The following is a 19415-nucleotide window of genomic DNA, read 5'->3' on the forward strand; positions in this document are numbered from 1 at the left end:
TATAACACACTCTGTGTTCTGTTATTCTCGATAACACACTCTGTGCTCTGTTATTCTCGACAACACACTCTGTGTTCTGTTATTCTCGACAACACACTCTGTGTTCTGTTATTCTCTATAACACACTCTGGGTTCTGTTATTCTCGATAACACACTCTGTGCTCTGTTATTCTCGACAACACACTCTGTGTTCTGTTATTCTCTGTAACACACCCTAGTTTCTGTTATTCACAATGACACACTCTGGGTTCTGTTATTCTCTAAAACACACCCTGGGTTCTGTTAATCACTTTAACACACTCTGGGTTCTGTTATTCTCGACAACACACTCTGTGTTCTGTTATTCTCGATAACACACTCTGGGTTGTGTTATTCTCTATAACACACTCTGGGTTCTGTTATTCTCGATAACACACTCTGGGGTCTGTTATTCTCGACAACACACTCTGTGTTCTGTTATTCACTATAAAACACTCTGGGTTCTGTTATTCTCTATAACACAATCTGTTCTGTTATTCTCTATAACACACTCTGGGGTCTGTTGTTCTCTATAACACACTCTGGGTTCTGTTATTCTCTGTAACACACTCTGGGTTCTGTTAATCTCAATCACACACTCTGGGTTCTGTTATTCTGTATAACACTCTCTGGGTTGTGTTATTCTCTATAACACACTCTGGGTTCTGTTATTCTCGATAACACACTCTGGGTTCTGTTATTCTCCATAACACACTCTGGCTTCTGTTATTCTCGATAACACACTCTGGGTTCTGTTATTCTCTATAACACACTCTGGGTTCTGTTATTCTCGCTAACACACTCTGTGTTCTGTTATTCTCTATGACACACCCTGGGTACTGCTTTTCTCGATAACACACTCTGGGTTCTGTTATTCTCTTTCACACACTCTGGGTTCTGTTATTCTCGCTAACACACTCTGTTCTGTTATTCTCTATGACACACCCTGGGTACTGCTTTTCTCTATAACACACTCTGGGTTCTGTTATTCTCTATAACACACTCTGTGTTCTGTTATTCACTATAACACACCCTGGGTACTGCTTTTCTCTATAACACACTCTGGGTTCTGTTATTCTCTATAACACACTCTGTGTTCTGTTATTCTCTGTGACACACCCTGGGTACTGCTTTTCTCTATAACACACTCTGGGTTCTGTTATTCTCTATAACACACTCTGTGTTCTTTTATTCTCTATAACACACTCTGGTTTCTGTTATTCTCTATAACACACTCTGGGTTCTGTTGTTCTCTGTAACACACCCAGGGTTCTGTTACTCTCTATAACATACTCTGGGTTCGGTTATTCTCCATAACACACTCTGGTTTCTGTTATTCCCTATAACACACTCTGGGTTCTGTTATTCTCTATGACACACTCTGGGTTCTGTTATTCTCGATAACACATTCTGGGTTGTGTTATTCTCTATAACACACTCTGTTCTGTTATTCTCTATAACACACGCGTTTGATCTGTTATTCTCTATAACACACTCTGGGTTCTGTTATTCTCTATAACACACTCGTTTGATCTTTTATTCTCTATAACACACTCTGGGTTCTGTTATTCTCTATAACACACTCTGGGTTGTGTTATTCTCTGTAACACTCTCTGGTTTCTGTTATTCTCGATAACACACTCTGGGTTCTGTTATTCTCGATAACACACTCTGGGTTCTGTTATTCTCGATAACACACTCTGGGTTCTGTTATTCTCGATAACACACTCTGGGTTCTTTTATTCTCCATAACACACTCTGGCTTCTGTTATTCTCGATAACACACTCTGGGTTCTGTTATTCACGATAACACACTCTGGGTTCTGTTATTCTCTATAACACACTCTGGGTTCTGTTATTCTCGATAACACACTCTGTTCTGTTATTCTCTATAACACACTCTGGGTACTGCTTTTCTCGATAACACAATCTGGGTTCTGTTATTCTCTATAACACACTCTGTGTTCTGTTATTCTCGATAACACACTCTGGGTTCTGTTATTCTCTATAACACACTCTGTGTTCTGTTATTCTCGATAACACACTCTGTGCTCTGTTATTCTCTATAACACACTCTGGGTTCTGTTATTCTCTATAACACACTCTGGGTTCTGTTATTCTGTATATCACACTCTGTGTTCTGTTATTCTCTATAACACACTCTGGGTTCTGTTATTCTGTATATCACACTCTGGGTTCTGTTATTCTCGATAACACACTCTGCGTTCTGTTATTCTCGACAACACACTCTGTGTTCTGTTATTCTCGAAAACACACTCTGGTATCTGTTATTCTCTATAACTCACTCTGGGTTCTGTTATTCTCTATAACACGCTCTGGGTTCTGTTATTCTCTATATCACATTCTGGGTTCTGTTATTCTCGATAACACACTCTGGGTTCTGTTATTCTCCATAACACACTCTGGCTTCTGTTATTCTCGATAACACACTCTGGGTTCTGTTATTCACGATAACACACTCTGGGTTCTGTTATTCTCTATAACACACTCGTTTGATCTGTTATTCTCTATAACACACTCTGGGTTCTGTTATTCTCGATAACACACTCTGTTCTGTTATTCTCTATGACACACCCTGGGGTCTGTTATTCACTATAACACACTCTGGGTTCTGTTATTCTCTGTAACACACTCTGTGTTCTGTTATTCTCGATAACACACTCTGTGTTCTGTTATTCTCGATAACACACTCTGGGTACTGCTTTTCTCTATAACACAATCTGGGTTCTGTTATTCTCTATAACACACTCTGTGTTCTGTTATTCTCGACAACACACTCTGTGTTCTGTTATTCTCGATAACACACTCTGTGTTCTGTTATTCTCTAAAACACACCCTGGGTTCTGTTAATCACTTTAACACACTCTGGGTTCTGCTATTCTCGACAACACACTCTGTGTTCTGTTATTCTCGATAACACACTCTGGGTTGTGTTATTCTCTATAACACACTCTGGGTTCTGTTATTCTCGATAACACACTCTGGGGTCTGTTATTCTCGACAACACACTCTGTGTTCTGTTATTCACTATAAAACACTCTGGGTTCTGTTATTCTCTATAACACACTCTGTTCTGTTATTCTCTATAACACACTCTGGGGTCTGTTGTTCTCTATAACACACTCTGGGTTCTGTTATTCTCTGTAACACACTCTGGGTTCTGTTAATCTCAATCACACACTCTGGGTTCTGTTATTCTCTATAACACACTCTGGGTTCTGTTATTCTCGATAACACACTCTGGGTTCTGTTATTCTCCATAACACACTCTGGCTTCTGTTATTCTCGATAACACACTCTGGGTTCTGTTATTCTCGCTAACACACTCTGTTCTGTTATTCTCTATGACACACCCTGGGTACTGCTTTTCTCTATAACACACTCTGGGTTCTGTTATTCTCTATAACACACTCTGTGTTCTGTTATTCACTATAACACACCCTGGGTACTGCTTTTCTCTATAACACACTCTGGGTTCTGTTATTCTCTATAACACACTCTGTGTTCTGTTATTCTCTGTGACACACCCTGGGTACTGCTTTTCTCTATAACACACTCTGGGTTCTGTTATTCTCTATAACACACTCTGTGTTCTTTTATTCTCTATAACACACTCTGGTTTCTGTTATTCTCTATAACACACTCTGGGTTCTGTTGTTCTCTGTAACACACCCAGGGTTCTGTTACTCTCTATAACATACTCTGGGTTCGGTTATTCTCCATAACACACTCTGTGTTCTGTTATTCTCTGTGACACACCCTGGGTACTGCTTTTCTCTATAACACACTCTGGGTTCTGTTATTCTCTATAACACACTCTGTGTTCTGTTATTCTCTGTGACACACCCTGGGTACTGCTTTTCTCTATAACACACTCTGGGTTCTGTTATTCTCTATAACACACTCTGTGTTCTTTTATTCTCTATAACACACTCTGGTTTCTGTTATTCTCTATAACACACTCTGGTTTCTGTTATTCCCTATAACACACTCTGGGTTCTGTTATTCTCTATGACACACTCTGGGTTCTGTTATTCTCGATAACACATTCTGGGTTGTGTTATTCTCTATAACACACTCTGTTCTGTTATTCTCTATAACACAAGCGTTTGATCTGTTATTCTCTATAACACACTCTGGGTTCTGTTATTCTCTATAACACACTCGTTTGATCTGTTATTCTCTATAACACACTCTGGGTTCTGTTATTCTCTATAACACACTCTGGGTTGTGTTATTCTCTGTAACACACTCTGGGTTCTGTTATTCTCGATAACACACTCTGGGTTCTGTTATTCTCCATAACACACTCTGGCTTCTGTTATTCTCGATAACACACTCTGGGTTCTGTTATTCACGATAACACACTCTGGGTTCTGTTATTCTCTATAACACACTCTGGGTTCTGTTATTCTCGATAACACACTCTGTTCTGTTATTCTCTATAACACACTCTGGGTACTGCTTTTCTCGATAACACAATCTGGGTTCTGTTATTCTCTATAACACACTCTGTGTTCTGTTATTCTCGATAACACACTCTGGGTTCTGTTATTCTCTATAACACACTCTGTGTTCTGTTATTCTCGATAACACACTCTGTGCTCTGTTATTCTCTATAACACACTCTGGGTTCTGTTATTCTCTATAACACACTCTGGGTTCTGTTATTCTGTATATCACACTCTGTGTTCTGTTATTCTCTATAACACACTCTGGGTTCTGTTATTCTGTATATCACACTCTGGGTTCTGTTATTCTCGATAACACACTCTGCGTTCTGTTATACTCGACAACACACTCTGTGTTCTGTTATTCTCGAAAACACACTCTGGTATCTGTTATTCTCTATAACTCACTCTGGGTTCTGTTATTCTCTATAACACGCTCTGGGTTCTGTTATTCTCTATATCACATTCTGGGTTCTGTTATTCTCGATAACACACTCTGGGTTCTGTTATTCTCCATAACACACTCTGGCTTCTGTTATTCTCGATAACACACTCTGGGTTCTGTTATTCACGATAACACACTCTGGGTTCTGTTATTCTCTATAACACACTCGTTTGATCTGTTATTCTCTATAACACACTCTGGGTTCTGTTATTCTCTATAACACACTCTGGGTTCTGTTATTCTCGATAACACACTCTGTTCTGTTATTCTCTATGACACACCCTGGGGTCTGTTATTCACTATAACACACTCTGGGTTCTGTTATTCTCTGTAACACACTCTGTGTTCTGTTATTCTCGATAACACACTCTGTGTTCTGTTATTCTCGATAACACACTCTGGGTACTGCTTTTCTCTATAACACAATCTGGGTTCTGTTATTCTCTATAACACACTCTGTGTTCTGTTATTCTCGATAACACACTCTGGGTTCTGTTATTCTCTATAACACACTCTGTGTTCTGTTATTCTCGATAACACACTCTGTGCTCTGTTATTCTCTATAACACACTCTGGGTTCTGTTATTCTCTATAACACACTCTGGTTCTGTTATTCTGTATATCACACTCTGTGTTCTGTTATTCTCTATAACACACTCTGGGTTCTGTTATTCTCGATAACACACTCTGCGTTCTGTTATTCTCGACAACACACTCTGTGTTCTGTTATTCTCGAAAACACACTCTGGTATCTGTTATTCTCTATAACTCACTCTGGGTTCTGTTATTCTCTATAACACACTCTGGGTTCTGTTATTCTCTATATCACATTCTGGGTTGTGTTATTCTCTATAACACACTATGTGTTCTGTTACTCTCTATAACACACTCTGTGTTCTGTTATTCTCTATAACACGCCCTGGGTTCTGTTATTCACTATAACACACTCTGGGTTCTGTTATTCTCTATAACACACTTTGGGTTCTGTTATTCTCGATAACACACTCTGGGTTCTGTAATTCTCTATAACACACTCTGGGTTCTGTTATTCTCTATAACATACTCTGGGTTCGGTTATTCTCGATAACACACTCTGTGCTCTGTTATTCCCTATAACACACTCTGGGTTCTGTTATTCTCTATGACACACTCTGGGTTCTGTTATTCTCCATAACACATTCTGGGTTGTGTTATTCTCTATAACACACTCGTTTGTTCTGTTATTCTCGATAACACACTCTGTGTTCTGTTATTCTCTAAAACACACCCTGGGTTCTGTTAATCACTTTAACACACTCTGGGTTCTGTTATTCTCGACAACACACTCTGTGTTCTGTTATTCTCGATAACACACTCTGGGTTGTGTTATTCTCTATAACACACTCTGGGTTCTGTTATTCTCGATAACACACTCTGGGGTCTGTTATTCTCGACAACACACTCTGTGTTCTGTTATTCACTATAAAACACTCTGGGTTCTGTTATTCTCTATAACACACTCTGTTCTGTTATTCTCTATAACACACTCTGGGGTCTGTTGTTCTCTATAACACACTCTGGGTTCTGTTATTCTCTGTAACACACTCTGGGTTCTGTTAATCTCAATCACACACTCTGGGTTCTGTTATTCTGTATAACACTCTCTGGGTTGTGTTATTCTCTATAACACACTCTGGGTTCTGTTATTCTCGATAACACACTCTGGGTTCTGTTATTCTCCATAACACACTCTGGCTTCTGTTATTCTCGATAACACACTCTGGGTTCTGTTATTCACGATAACACACTCTGGGTTCTGTTATTCTCTATAACACACTCTGGGTTCTGTTATTCTCGCTAACACACTCTGTGTTCTGTTATTCTCTATGACACACCCTGGGTACTGCTTTTCTCGATAACACACTCTGGGTTCTGTTATTCTCTTTCACACACTCTGGGTTCTGTTATTCTCGCTAACACACTCTGTTCTGTTATTCTCTATGACACACCCTGGGTACTGCTTTTCTCTATAACACACTCTGGGTTCTGTTATTCTCTATAACACACTCTGTGTTCTGTTATTCACTATAACACACCCTGGGTACTGCTTTTCTCTATAACACACTCTGGGTTCTGTTATTCTCTATAACACACTCTGTGTTCTGTTATTCTCTATAACACACTCTGGGTTCTGTTATTCTCTATAACACACTCTGTGTTCTGTTATTCTCTATAACACACTCGTTTGATCTGTTATTCTCTATAACACACTCTGGGTTCTGTTATTCTCTATAACACACTCGTTTGATCTGTTATTCTCTATAACACACTCTGGGTTCTGTTATTCTCTATAACACACTCTGGGTTGTGTTATTCTCTGTAACACACTCTGGGTTCTGTTACTCGATAACACACTCTGGGTTCTGTTATTCTCCTAACACACTCTGGCTTCTGTTATTCTCGATAACACACTCTGGGTTCTGTTATTCACGATAACACACTCTGGGTTCTGTTATTCTCTATAACACATTCTGGGTTCTGTTATTCTCGATAACACACTCTGTTCTGTTATTCTCTATGACACACCCTGGGTTCTGTTATTCACTATAACACACCCTGGGTACTGCTTTTCTCTATAACACACTCTGGGTTCTGTTATTCTCTGTAACACACTCTGTGTTCTGTTATTCTCGATAACACACTCTGTGTTCTGTTATTCTCGATAACACACTCTGGGTACTGCTTTTCTCTATAACACAATCTGGGTTCTGTTATTCTCTATAACACACTCTGTGTTCTGTTATTCTCGATAACACACTTTGGGTTCTGTTATTCTCTATAACACACTCTGTGTTCTGTTATTCTCGATAACACACTCTGTGCTCTGTTATTCTCTATAACACACTCTGGGTTCTGTTATTCTCTATAACACACTCTGGGTTCTGTTATTCTGTATATCACACTCTGTGTTCTGTTATTCTCTATAACACACTCTGGGTTCTGTTATTCTGTATATCACACTCTGGGTTCTGTTATTCTCGATAACACACTCTGCGTTCTGTTATTCTCGACAACACACTCTGTGTTCTGTTATTCTCGAAAACACACTCTGGTATCTGTTATTCTCTATAACTCACTCTGGGTTCTGTTATTCTCTATAACACACTCTGGGTTCTGTTATTCTCTATATCACATTCTGGGTTCTGTTATTCTCGATAACACACTCTGGGTTCTGTTATTCTCTATAACACACTCTGGGTTCTCTTATTCTCCATAACACACTCTGGCTTCTGTTATTCTCGATAACACACTCTGGGTTCTGTTATTCACGATAACACACTCTGGGTTCTGTTATTCTCTATAACACACTCGTTTGATCTGTTATTCTCTATAACACACTCTGGGTTCTGTTATTCTCTATAACACACTCTGGGTTCTGTTATTCTCGATAACACACTCTGTTCTGTTATTCTCTATGACACACCCTGGGTTCTGTTATTCACTATAACACACCCTGGGTACTGCTTTTCTCTATAACACACTCTGGGTTCTGTTATTCTCTGTAACACACTCTGTGTTCTGTTATTCTCGATAACACACTCTGTGTTCAGTTATTCTCGATAACACACTCTGGGTACTACTTTTCTCTATAACACAATCTGGGTTCTGTTATTCTCTATAACACACTCTGTGTTCTGTTATTCTCGATAACACACTCTGGGTTCTGTTATTCTCTATAACACACTCTGTGTTCTGTTATTCTCGATAACACACTCTGTGCTCTGTTATTCTCTATAACACACTCTGGGTTCTGTTATTCTCTATAACACACTCTGGTTCTGTTATTCTGTATATCACACTCTGTGTTCTGTTATTCTCTATAACACACTCTGGGTTCTGTTATTCTGTATATCACACTCTGTGTTCTGTTATTCTCTATAACACACTCTGGGTTCTGTTATTCTCGATAACACACTCTGTTCTGTTATTCTCGAAAACACACTCTGGTATCTGTTATTCTCTATAACTCACTCTGGGTTCTGTTATTCTCTATAACACACTCTGGGTTCTGTTATTCTCTATAACACACTCTGGGTTGTGTTATTCTCTATAACACACTATGTGTTCTGTTACTCTCTATAACACACTCTGTGTTCTGTTATTCTCTATAACACACTCTAGGTTCTGTTATTCTCTATAACACACTCTGTGTTCTTTTATTCTCTTTAACACACTCTGTGTTCTGTTACTCTCCATAACACACTCTGGTTTCTGTTATTCTCAAGAACATACTCAGTGTTCTGTTGTTCTCTATAACACACCCTGGGTTCTGTTATTCTCCATAAAATACTCTGGGTTCGGTTATTCTCGATAACACACTCTGTGCTCTCTTATTCCCTATAACACACTCTGGGTTCTGTTATTCTCTATGACACACTCTGGGTTCTGTTATTCTCCATAACACACTGTGTGTTCTGTTATTCTATATAACACACTCTGGGTTCTGTTATTCTCTATAACACACTCGTTTGTTCTGTTATTCTCTATAACACACTCTGGGTTCTGTTATTCTCTATAACACACTCTGGGTTCTGTTATTCTCGATAACACACTCTGTGTTCTGTTATTCTATATAACACACTCGTTTGTTCTGTTATTCTCTATAACACACTCTGGGTTCTGTTATTCTCGATAACACACTCTGTGTTCTGTTATTCACTATAAAACACTCTGGGTTCTGTTATTCTCTCTAACACTCTCTGTGTTCTGTTATTCTCTATAACACACTCTGGGGTCTGTTATTCTCTATAACACACTCTGGGTTCTGTTATTCTCTATAACACACTCTGGGTTCTGTTAATCTCTATAACACACTCTGGGTTCTGTTATTCTCCATAACACACTCTGGCTTCTGTTATTCTCGATAACACACTCTGGGTTCTGTTATTCACGATAACACACTCTGGCTTCTGTTATTCTCTACAACACACTCTGGGATCTGTTATTCTCGATAACACACTCTGGGTTCTGTTATTCTCTATAACACACTCTGGCTTCTGTTATTCTCTACAACACACTCTGGGATCTGTTATTCTCGATAACACACTCTGTGTTCTGTTATTCTCTATAACACACTCTGGCTTCTGTTATTCTCTACAACACACTCTGGGATCTGTTATTCTCGATAACACACTCTGTGTTCTGTTATTCTCTATAACACACTCTGGCTTCTGTTATTCTCGATAACACACTCTGGGTTCTGTTATTCTCTATAACACACTCTGGCTTCTGTTATTCTCTACAACACACTCTGGGATCTGTTATTCTCGATAACACACTCTGTGTTCTGTTATTCTCTATAACACACTCTGGCTTCTGTTATTCTCTACAACACACTCTGGGTTCTGTTATTCACGATAACACTCTCTGGGTTCTGTTATTCTCTATAACACACTCTGGCTTCTGTTATTCTCTACAACACACTCTGGGTTCTGTTATTCTCGATAACACACTCTGTGTTCTGTTATTCTCTATAACACACTCTGGGTTCTGTTATTCTCGATAACACACTCTGTGTTCTGTTATTCTCTATGACACACCCTGGGTTCTGTTATTCACTATAACACACCCTGGGTACTGCTTTTCTCGATAACACACTCTGGGTTCTGTTATTCTCTCACACACTCTGTGTTCTGTTATTCTCGATAACACACTCTGTGTTCTGTTATTCTCGATAACACACTCTGGGTACTGCTTTTCTTTATAACACACTCTGGGTTCTGTTATTCTCTATAACACACTCTGGGTTCTGTTATTCTCTATAACACACTCTGTGTTCTGTTATTCTCTATAACACACTCTGGGTTCTGTTATTCTCAAAACACACTCTGGGTTCTGTTATTCTCAAAACACACTCTGGGTTCTGTTATTCTCTGTAACACACTCTGGGTTCTGTTATTCTCTGTAACACACTCTGTGTTCTGTTATTCTCTATAACACACTCTGGGTTCTGTTATTCACTATAAAACACTCTGGGTTCTGTTATTCTCTATAACACACTCTGGGTTGTGTTATTCTCTATAACACACTCTGTGTTCTGTTATTCTCTATAACACACTCTGGGTTCTGTTATTCTCTATAACACACTCTGGGTTCTGTTATTCTCTGTAACACACTCTGGGTTCTGTTATTCTCTATAACACACTCTGGGTTGAGTTATTCTCTATAACACACTCTGGGTTCTGTTATTCTCAAAACACACTCTGGGTTCTGTTATTCTCAAAACACACTCTGGGTTCTGTTATTCTCTGTAACACACTCTGGGTTCTGTTATTCTCTGTAACACACTCTGTGTTCTGTTATTCTCTATAACACACTCTGTGTTCTATTATTCTCTATAACACACTCTGGGTTCTGTTATTCACTATAAAACACTCTGGGTTCTGTTATTCTCTATAACACACTCTGGGTTGTGTTATTCTCTATAACACACTCTGTGTTCTGTTATTCTCTATAACACACTCTGGGTTCTGTTATTCTCTATAACACACTCTGGGTTCTGTTATTCTCTGTAACACACTCTGGGTTCTGTTATTCTCTATAACACACTCTGGGTTGAGTTATTCTCTATAACACACTCTGGGTTGTGTTATTCTCTATAACACACTATGTGTTCTGTTACTCTCTATAACACACTCTGTGTTCTGTTATTCTCTATAACACACTCTAGGTTCTGTTATTCTCTATAACACACTCTGTGTTCTTTTATTCTCTTTAACACACTCTGTGTTCTGTTACTCTCCATAACACACTCTGGTTTCTGTTATTCTCAAGAACATACTCAGTGTTCTGTTGTTCTCTATAACACACCCTGGGTTCTGTTATTCTCCATAAAATACTCTGGGTTCGGTTATTCTCGATAACACACTCTGTGCTCTGTTATTCCCTATAACACACTCTGGGTTCTGTTATTCTCTATGACACACTCTGGGTTCTGTTATTCTCCATAACACACTCTGTGTTCTGTTATTCTATATAACACACTCTGGGTTCTGTTATTCTCTATAACACACTCGTTTGTTCTGTTATTCTCTATAACACACTCTGGGTTCTGTTATTCTCTATAACACACTCTGGGTTCTGTTATTCTCGATAACACACTCTGTGTTCTGTTATTCTATATAACACACTCGTTTGTTCTGTTATTCTCTATAACACACTCTGGGTTCTGTTATTCTCGATAACACACTCTGTGTTCTGTTATTCACTATAAAACACTCTGGGTTCTGTTATTCTCTCTAACACTCTCTGTGTTCTGTTATTCTCTATAACACACTCTGGGGTCTGTTATTCTCTATAACACACTCTGGGTTCTGTTATTCTCTATAACACACTCTGGGTTCTGTTAATCTCTATAACACACTCTGGGTTCTGTTATTCTCCATAACACACTCTGGCTTCTGTTATTCTCGATAACACACTCTGGGTTCTGTTATTCACGATAACACACTCTGGCTTCTGTTATTCTCTACAACACACTCTGGGATCTGTTATTCTCAATAACACACTCTGGGTTCTGTTATTCTCTATAACACACTCTGGCTTCTGTTATTCTCTACAACACACTCTGGGATCTGTTATTCTCGATAACACACTCTGTGTTCTGTTATTCTCTATAACACACTCTGGCTTCTGTTATTCTCTACAACACACTCTGGGATCTGTTATTCTCGATAACACACTCTGTGTTCTGTTATTCTCTATAACACACTCTGGCTTCTGTTATTCTCGATAACACACTCTGGGTTCTGTTATTCTCTATAACACACTCTGGCTTCTGTTATTCTCTACAACACACTCTGGGATCTGTTATTCTCGATAACACACTCTGTGTTCTGTTATTCTCTATAACACACTCTGGCTTCTGTTATTCTCTACAACACACTCTGGGTTCTGTTATTCACGATAACACTCTCTGGGTTCTGTTATTCTCTATAACACACTCTGGCTTCTGTTATTCTCTACAACACACTCTGGGTTCTGTTATTCTCGATAACACACTCTGTGTTCTGTTATTCTCTATAACACACTCTGGGTTCTGTTATTCTCGATAACACACTCTGTGTTCTGTTATTCTCTATGACACACCCTGGGTTCTGTTATTCACTATAACACACCCTGGGTACTGCTTTTCTCGATAACACACTCTGGGTTCTGTTATTCTCTCACACACTCTGTGTTCTGTTATTCTCGATAACACACTCTGTGTTCTGTTATTCTCGATAACACACTCTGGGTACTGCTTTTCTTTATAACACACTCTGGGTTCTGTTATTCTCTATAACACACTCTGGGTTCTGTTATTCTCTATAACACACTCTGTGTTCTGTTATTCTCTATAACACACTCTGGGTTCTGTTATTCTCAAAACACACTCTGGGTTCTGTTATTCTCAAAACACACTCTGGGTTCTGTTATTCTCTGTAACACACTCTGGGTTCTGTTATTCTCTGTAACACACTCTGTGTTCTGTTATTCTCTATAACACACTCTGGGTTCTGTTATTCACTATAAAACACTCTGGGTTCTGTTATTCTCTATAACACACTCTGGGTTGTGTTATTCTCTATAACACACTCTGTGTTCTGTTATTCTCGATAACACACTTTGGGTTCTGTTATTCTCTATAACACACTCTGTGTTCTGTTATTCTCGATAACACACTCTGTGCTCTGTTATTCTCTATAACACACTCTGGGTTCTGTTATTCTCTATAACACACTCTGGGTTCTGTTATTCTGTATATCACACTCTGTGTTCTGTTATTCTCTATAACACACTCTGGGTTCTGTTATTCTGTATATCACACTCTGGGTTCTGTTATTCTCGATAACACACTCTGCGTTCTGTTATTCTCGACAACACACTCTGTGTTCTGTTATTCTCGAAAACACACTCTGGTATCTGTTATTCTCTATAACTCACTCTGGGTTCTGTTATTCTCTATAACACACTCTGGGTTCTGTTATTCTCTATATCACATTCTGGGTTCTGTTATTCTCGATAACACACTCTGGGTTCTGTTATTCTCTATAACACACTCTGGGTTCTCTTATTCTCCATAACACACTCTGGCTTCTGTTATTCTCGATAACACACTCTGGGTTCTGTTATTCACGATAACACACTCTGGGTTCTGTTATTCTCTATAACACACTCGTTTGATCTGTTATTCTCTATAACACACTCTGGGTTCTGTTATTCTCTATAACACACTCTGGGTTCTGTTATTCTCGATAACACACTCTGTTCTGTTATTCTCTATGACACACCCTGGGTTCTGTTATTCACTATAACACACCCTGGGTACTGCTTTTCTCTATAACACACTCTGGGTTCTGTTATTCTCTGTAACACACTCTGTGTTCTGTTATTCTCGATAACACACTCTGTGTTCAGTTATTCTCGATAACACACTCTGGGTACTACTTTTCTCTATAACACAATCTGGGTTCTGTTATTCTCTATAACACACTCTGTGTTCTGTTATTCTCGATAACACACTCTGGGTTCTGTTATTCTCTATAACACACTCTGTGTTCTGTTATTCTCGATAACACACTCTGTGCTCTGTTATTCTCTATAACACACTCTGGGTTCTGTTATTCTCTATAACACACTCTGGTTCTGTTATTCTGTATATCACACTCTGTGTTCTGTTATTCTCTATAACACACTCTGGGTTCTGTTATTCTGTATATCACACTCTGTGTTCTGTTATTCTCTATAACACACTCTGGGTTCTGTTATTCTCGATAACACACTCTGTTCTGTTATTCTCGAAAACACACTCTGGTATCTGTTATTCTCTATAACTCACTCTGGGTTCTGTTATTCTCTATAACACACTCTGGGTTCTGTTATTCTCTATAACACACTCTGGGTTGTGTTATTCTCTATAACACACTATGTGTTCTGTTACTCTCTATAACACACTCTGTGTTCTGTTATTCTCTATAACACACTCTAGGTTCTGTTATTCTCTATAACACACTCTGTGTTCTTTTATTCTCTTTAACACACTCTGTGTTCTGTTACTCTCCATAACACACTCTGGTTTCTGTTATTCTCAAGAACATACTCAGTGTTCTGTTGTTCTCTATAACACACCCTGGGTTCTGTTATTCTCCATAAAATACTCTGGGTTCGGTTATTCTCGATAACACACTCTGTGCTCTGTTATTCCCTATAACACACTCTGGGTTCTGTTATTCTCTATGACACACTCTGGGTTCTGTTATTCTCCATAACACACTGTGTGTTCTGTTATTCTATATAACACACTCTGGGTTCTGTTATTCTCTATAACACACTCGTTTGTTCTGTTATTCTCTATAACACACTCTGGGTTCTGTTATTCTCTATAACACACTCTGGGTTCTGTTATTCTCGATAACACACTCTGTGTTCTGTTATTCTATATAACACACTCGTTTGTTCTGTTATTCTCTATAACACACTCTGGGTTCTGTTATTCTCGATAACACACTCTGTGTTCTGTTATTCACTATAAAACACTCTGGGTTCTGTTATTCTCTCTAACACTCTCTGTGTTCTGTTATTCTCTATAACACACTCTGGGGTCTGTTATTCTCTATAACACACTCTGGGTTCTGTTATTCTCTATAACACACTCTGGGTTCTGTTAATCTCTATAACACACTCTGGGTTCTGTTATTCTCCATAACACACTCTGGCTTCTGTTATTCTCGATAACACACTCTGGGTTCTGTTATTCACGATAACACACTCTGGCTTCTGTTATTCTCTACAACACACTCTGGGATCTGTTATTCTCGATAACACACTCTGGGTTCTGTTATTCTCTATAACACACTCTGGCTTCTGTTATTCTCTACAACACACTCTGGGATCTGTTATTCTCGATAACACACTCTGTGTTCTGTTATTCTCTATAACACACTCTGGCTTCTGTTATTCTCTACAACACACTCTGGGATCTGTTATTCTCGATAACACACTCTGTGTTCTGTTATTCTCTATAACACACTCTGGCTTCTGTTATTCTCGATAACACACTCTGGGTTCTGTTATTCTCTATAACACACTCTGGCTTCTGTTATTCTCTACAACACACTCTGGGATCTGTTATTCTCGATAACACACTCTGTGTTCTGTTATTCTCTATAACACACTCTGGCTTCTGTTATTCTCTACAACACACTCTGGGTTCTGTTATTCACGATAACACTCTCTGGGTTCTGTTATTCTCTATAACACACTCTGGCTTCTGTTATTCTCTACAACACACTCTGGGTTCTGTTATTCTCGATAACACACTCTGTGTTCTGTTATTCTCTATAACACACTCTGGGTTCTGTTATTCTCGATAACACACTCTGTGTTCTGTTATTCTCTATGACACACCCTGGGTTCTGTTATTCACTATAACACACCCTGGGTACTGCTTTTCTCGATAACACACTCTGGGTTCTGTTATTCTCTCACACACTCTGTGTTCTGTTATTCTCGATAACACACTCTGTGTTCTGTTATTCTCGATAACACACTCTGGGTACTGCTTTTCTTTATAACACACTCTGGGTTCTGTTATTCTCTATAACACACTCTGGGTTCTGTTATTCTCTATAACACACTCTGTGTTCTGTTATTCTCTATAACACACTCTGGGTTCTGTTATTCTCAAAACACACTCTGGGTTCTGTTATTCTCAAAACACACTCTGGGTTCTGTTATTCTCTGTAACACACTCTGGGTTCTGTTATTCTCTGTAACACACTCTGTGTTCTGTTATTCTCTATAACACACTCTGGGTTCTGTTATTCACTATAAAACACTCTGGGTTCTGTTATTCTCTATAACACACTCTGGGTTGTGTTATTCTCTATAACACACTCTGTGTTCTGTTATTCTCTATAACACACTCTGGGTTCTGTTATTCTCTATAACACACTCTGGGTTCTGTTATTCTCTGTAACACACTCTGGGTTCTGTTATTCTCTATAACACACTCTGGGTTGAGTTATTCTCTATAACACACTCTGGGTTCTGTTATTCTCAAAACACACTCTGGGTTCTGTTATTCTCAAAACACACTCTGGGTTCTGTTATTCTCTGTAACACACTCTGGGTTCTGTTATTCTCTGTAACACACTCTGTGTTCTGTTATTCTCTATAACACACTCTGTGTTCTGTTATTCTCTATAACACACTCTGGGTTCTGTTATTCACTATAAAACACTCTGGGTTCTGTTATTCTCTATAACACACTCTGGGTTGTGTTATTCTCTATAACACACTCTGTGTTCTGTTATTCTCTATAACACACTCTGGGTTCTGTTATTCTCTATAACACACTCTGGGTTCTGTTATTCTCTGTAACACACTCTGGGTTCTGTTATTCTCTATAACACACTCTGGGTTGAGTTATTCTCTATAACACACTCTGGGTTGTGTTATTCTCTATAACACACTATGTGTTCTGTTACTCTCTATAACACACTCTGTGTTCTGTTATTCTCTATAACACACTCTAGGTTCTGTTATTCTCTATAACACACTCTGTGTTCTTTTATTCTCTTTAACACACTCTGTGTTCTGTTACTCTCCATAACACACTCTGGTTTCTGTTATTCTCAAGAACATACTCAGTGTTCTGTTGTTCTCTATAACACACCCTGGGTTCTGTTATTCTCCATAAAATACTCTGGGTTCGGTTATTCTCGATAACACACTCTGTGCTCTGTTATTCCCTATAACACACTCTGGGTTCTGTTATTCTCTATGACACACTCTGGGTTCTGTTATTCTCCATAACACACTCTGTGTTCTGTTATTCTATATAACACACTCTGGGTTCTGTTATTCTCTATAACACACTCGTTTGTTCTGTTATTCTCTATAACACACTCTGGGTTCTGTTATTCTCTATAACACACTCTGGGTTCTGTTATTCTCGATAACACACTCTGTGTTCTGTTATTCTATATAACACACTCGTTTGTTCTGTTATTCTCTATAACACACTCTGGGTTCTGTTATTCTCGATAACACACTCTGTGTTCTGTTATTCACTATAAAACACTCTGGGTTCTGTTATTCTCTCTAACACTCTCTGTGTTCTGTTATTCTCTATAACACACTCTGGGGTCTGTTATTCTCTATAACACACTCTGGGTTCTGTTATTCTCTATAACACACTCTGGGTTCTGTTAATCTCTATAACACACTCTGGGTTCTGTTATTCTCCATAACACACTCTGGCTTCTGTTATTCTCGATAACACACTCTGGGTTCTGTTATTCACGATAACACACTCTGGCTTCTGTTATTCTCTACAACACACTCTGGGATCTGTTATTCTCAATAACACACTCTGGGTTCTGTTATTCTCTATAACACACTCTGGCTTCTGTTATTCTCTACAACACACTCTGGGATCTGTTATTCTCGATAACACACTCTGTGTTCTGTTATTCTCTATAACACACTCTGGCTTCTGTTATTCTCTACAACACACTCTGGGATCTGTTATTCTCGATAACACACTCTGTGTTCTGTTATTCTCTATAACACACTCTGGCTTCTGTTATTCTCGATAACACACTCTGGGTTCTGTTATTCTCTATAACACACTCTGGCTTCTGTTATTCTCTACAACACACTCTGGGATCTGTTATTCTCGATAACACACTCTGTGTTCTGTTATTCTCTATAACACACTCTGGCTTCTGTTATTCTCTACAACACACTCTGGGTTCTGTTATTCACGATAACACTCTCTGGGTTCTGTTATTCTCTATAACACACTCTGGCTTCTGTTATTCTCTACAACACACTCTGGGTTCTGTTATTCTCGATAACACACTCTGTGTTCTGTTATTCTCTATAACACACTCTGGGTTCTGTTATTCTCGATAACACACTCTGTGTTCTGTTATTCTCTATGACACACCCTGGGTTCTGTTATTCACTATAACACACCCTGGGTACTGCTTTTCTCGATAACACACTCTGGGTTCTGTTATTCTCTCACACACTCTGTGTTCTGTTATTCTCGATAACACACTCTGTGTTCTGTTATTCTCGATAACACACTCTGGGTACTGCTTTTCTTTATAACACACTCTGGGTTCTGTTATTCTCTATAACACACTCTGGGTTCTGTTATTCTCTATAACACACTCTGTGTTCTGTTATTCTCTATAACACACTCTGGGTTCTGTTATTCTCAAAACACACTCTGGGTTCTGTTATTCTCAAAACACACTCTGGGTTCTGTTATTCTCTGTAACACACTCTGGGTTCTGTTATTCTCTGTAACACACTCTGTGTTCTGTTATTCTCTATAACACACTCTGGGTTCTGTTATTCACTATAAAACACTCTGGGTTCTGTTATTCTCTATAACACACTCTGGGTTGTGTTATTCTCTATAACACACTCTGTGTTCTGTTATT

This window comes from Heterodontus francisci, unplaced genomic scaffold (assembly GCF_036365525.1).
Source record: "Heterodontus francisci isolate sHetFra1 unplaced genomic scaffold, sHetFra1.hap1 HAP1_SCAFFOLD_1231, whole genome shotgun sequence".
Classification (NCBI taxonomy): Eukaryota; Metazoa; Chordata; class Chondrichthyes; order Heterodontiformes; family Heterodontidae; genus Heterodontus; species Heterodontus francisci.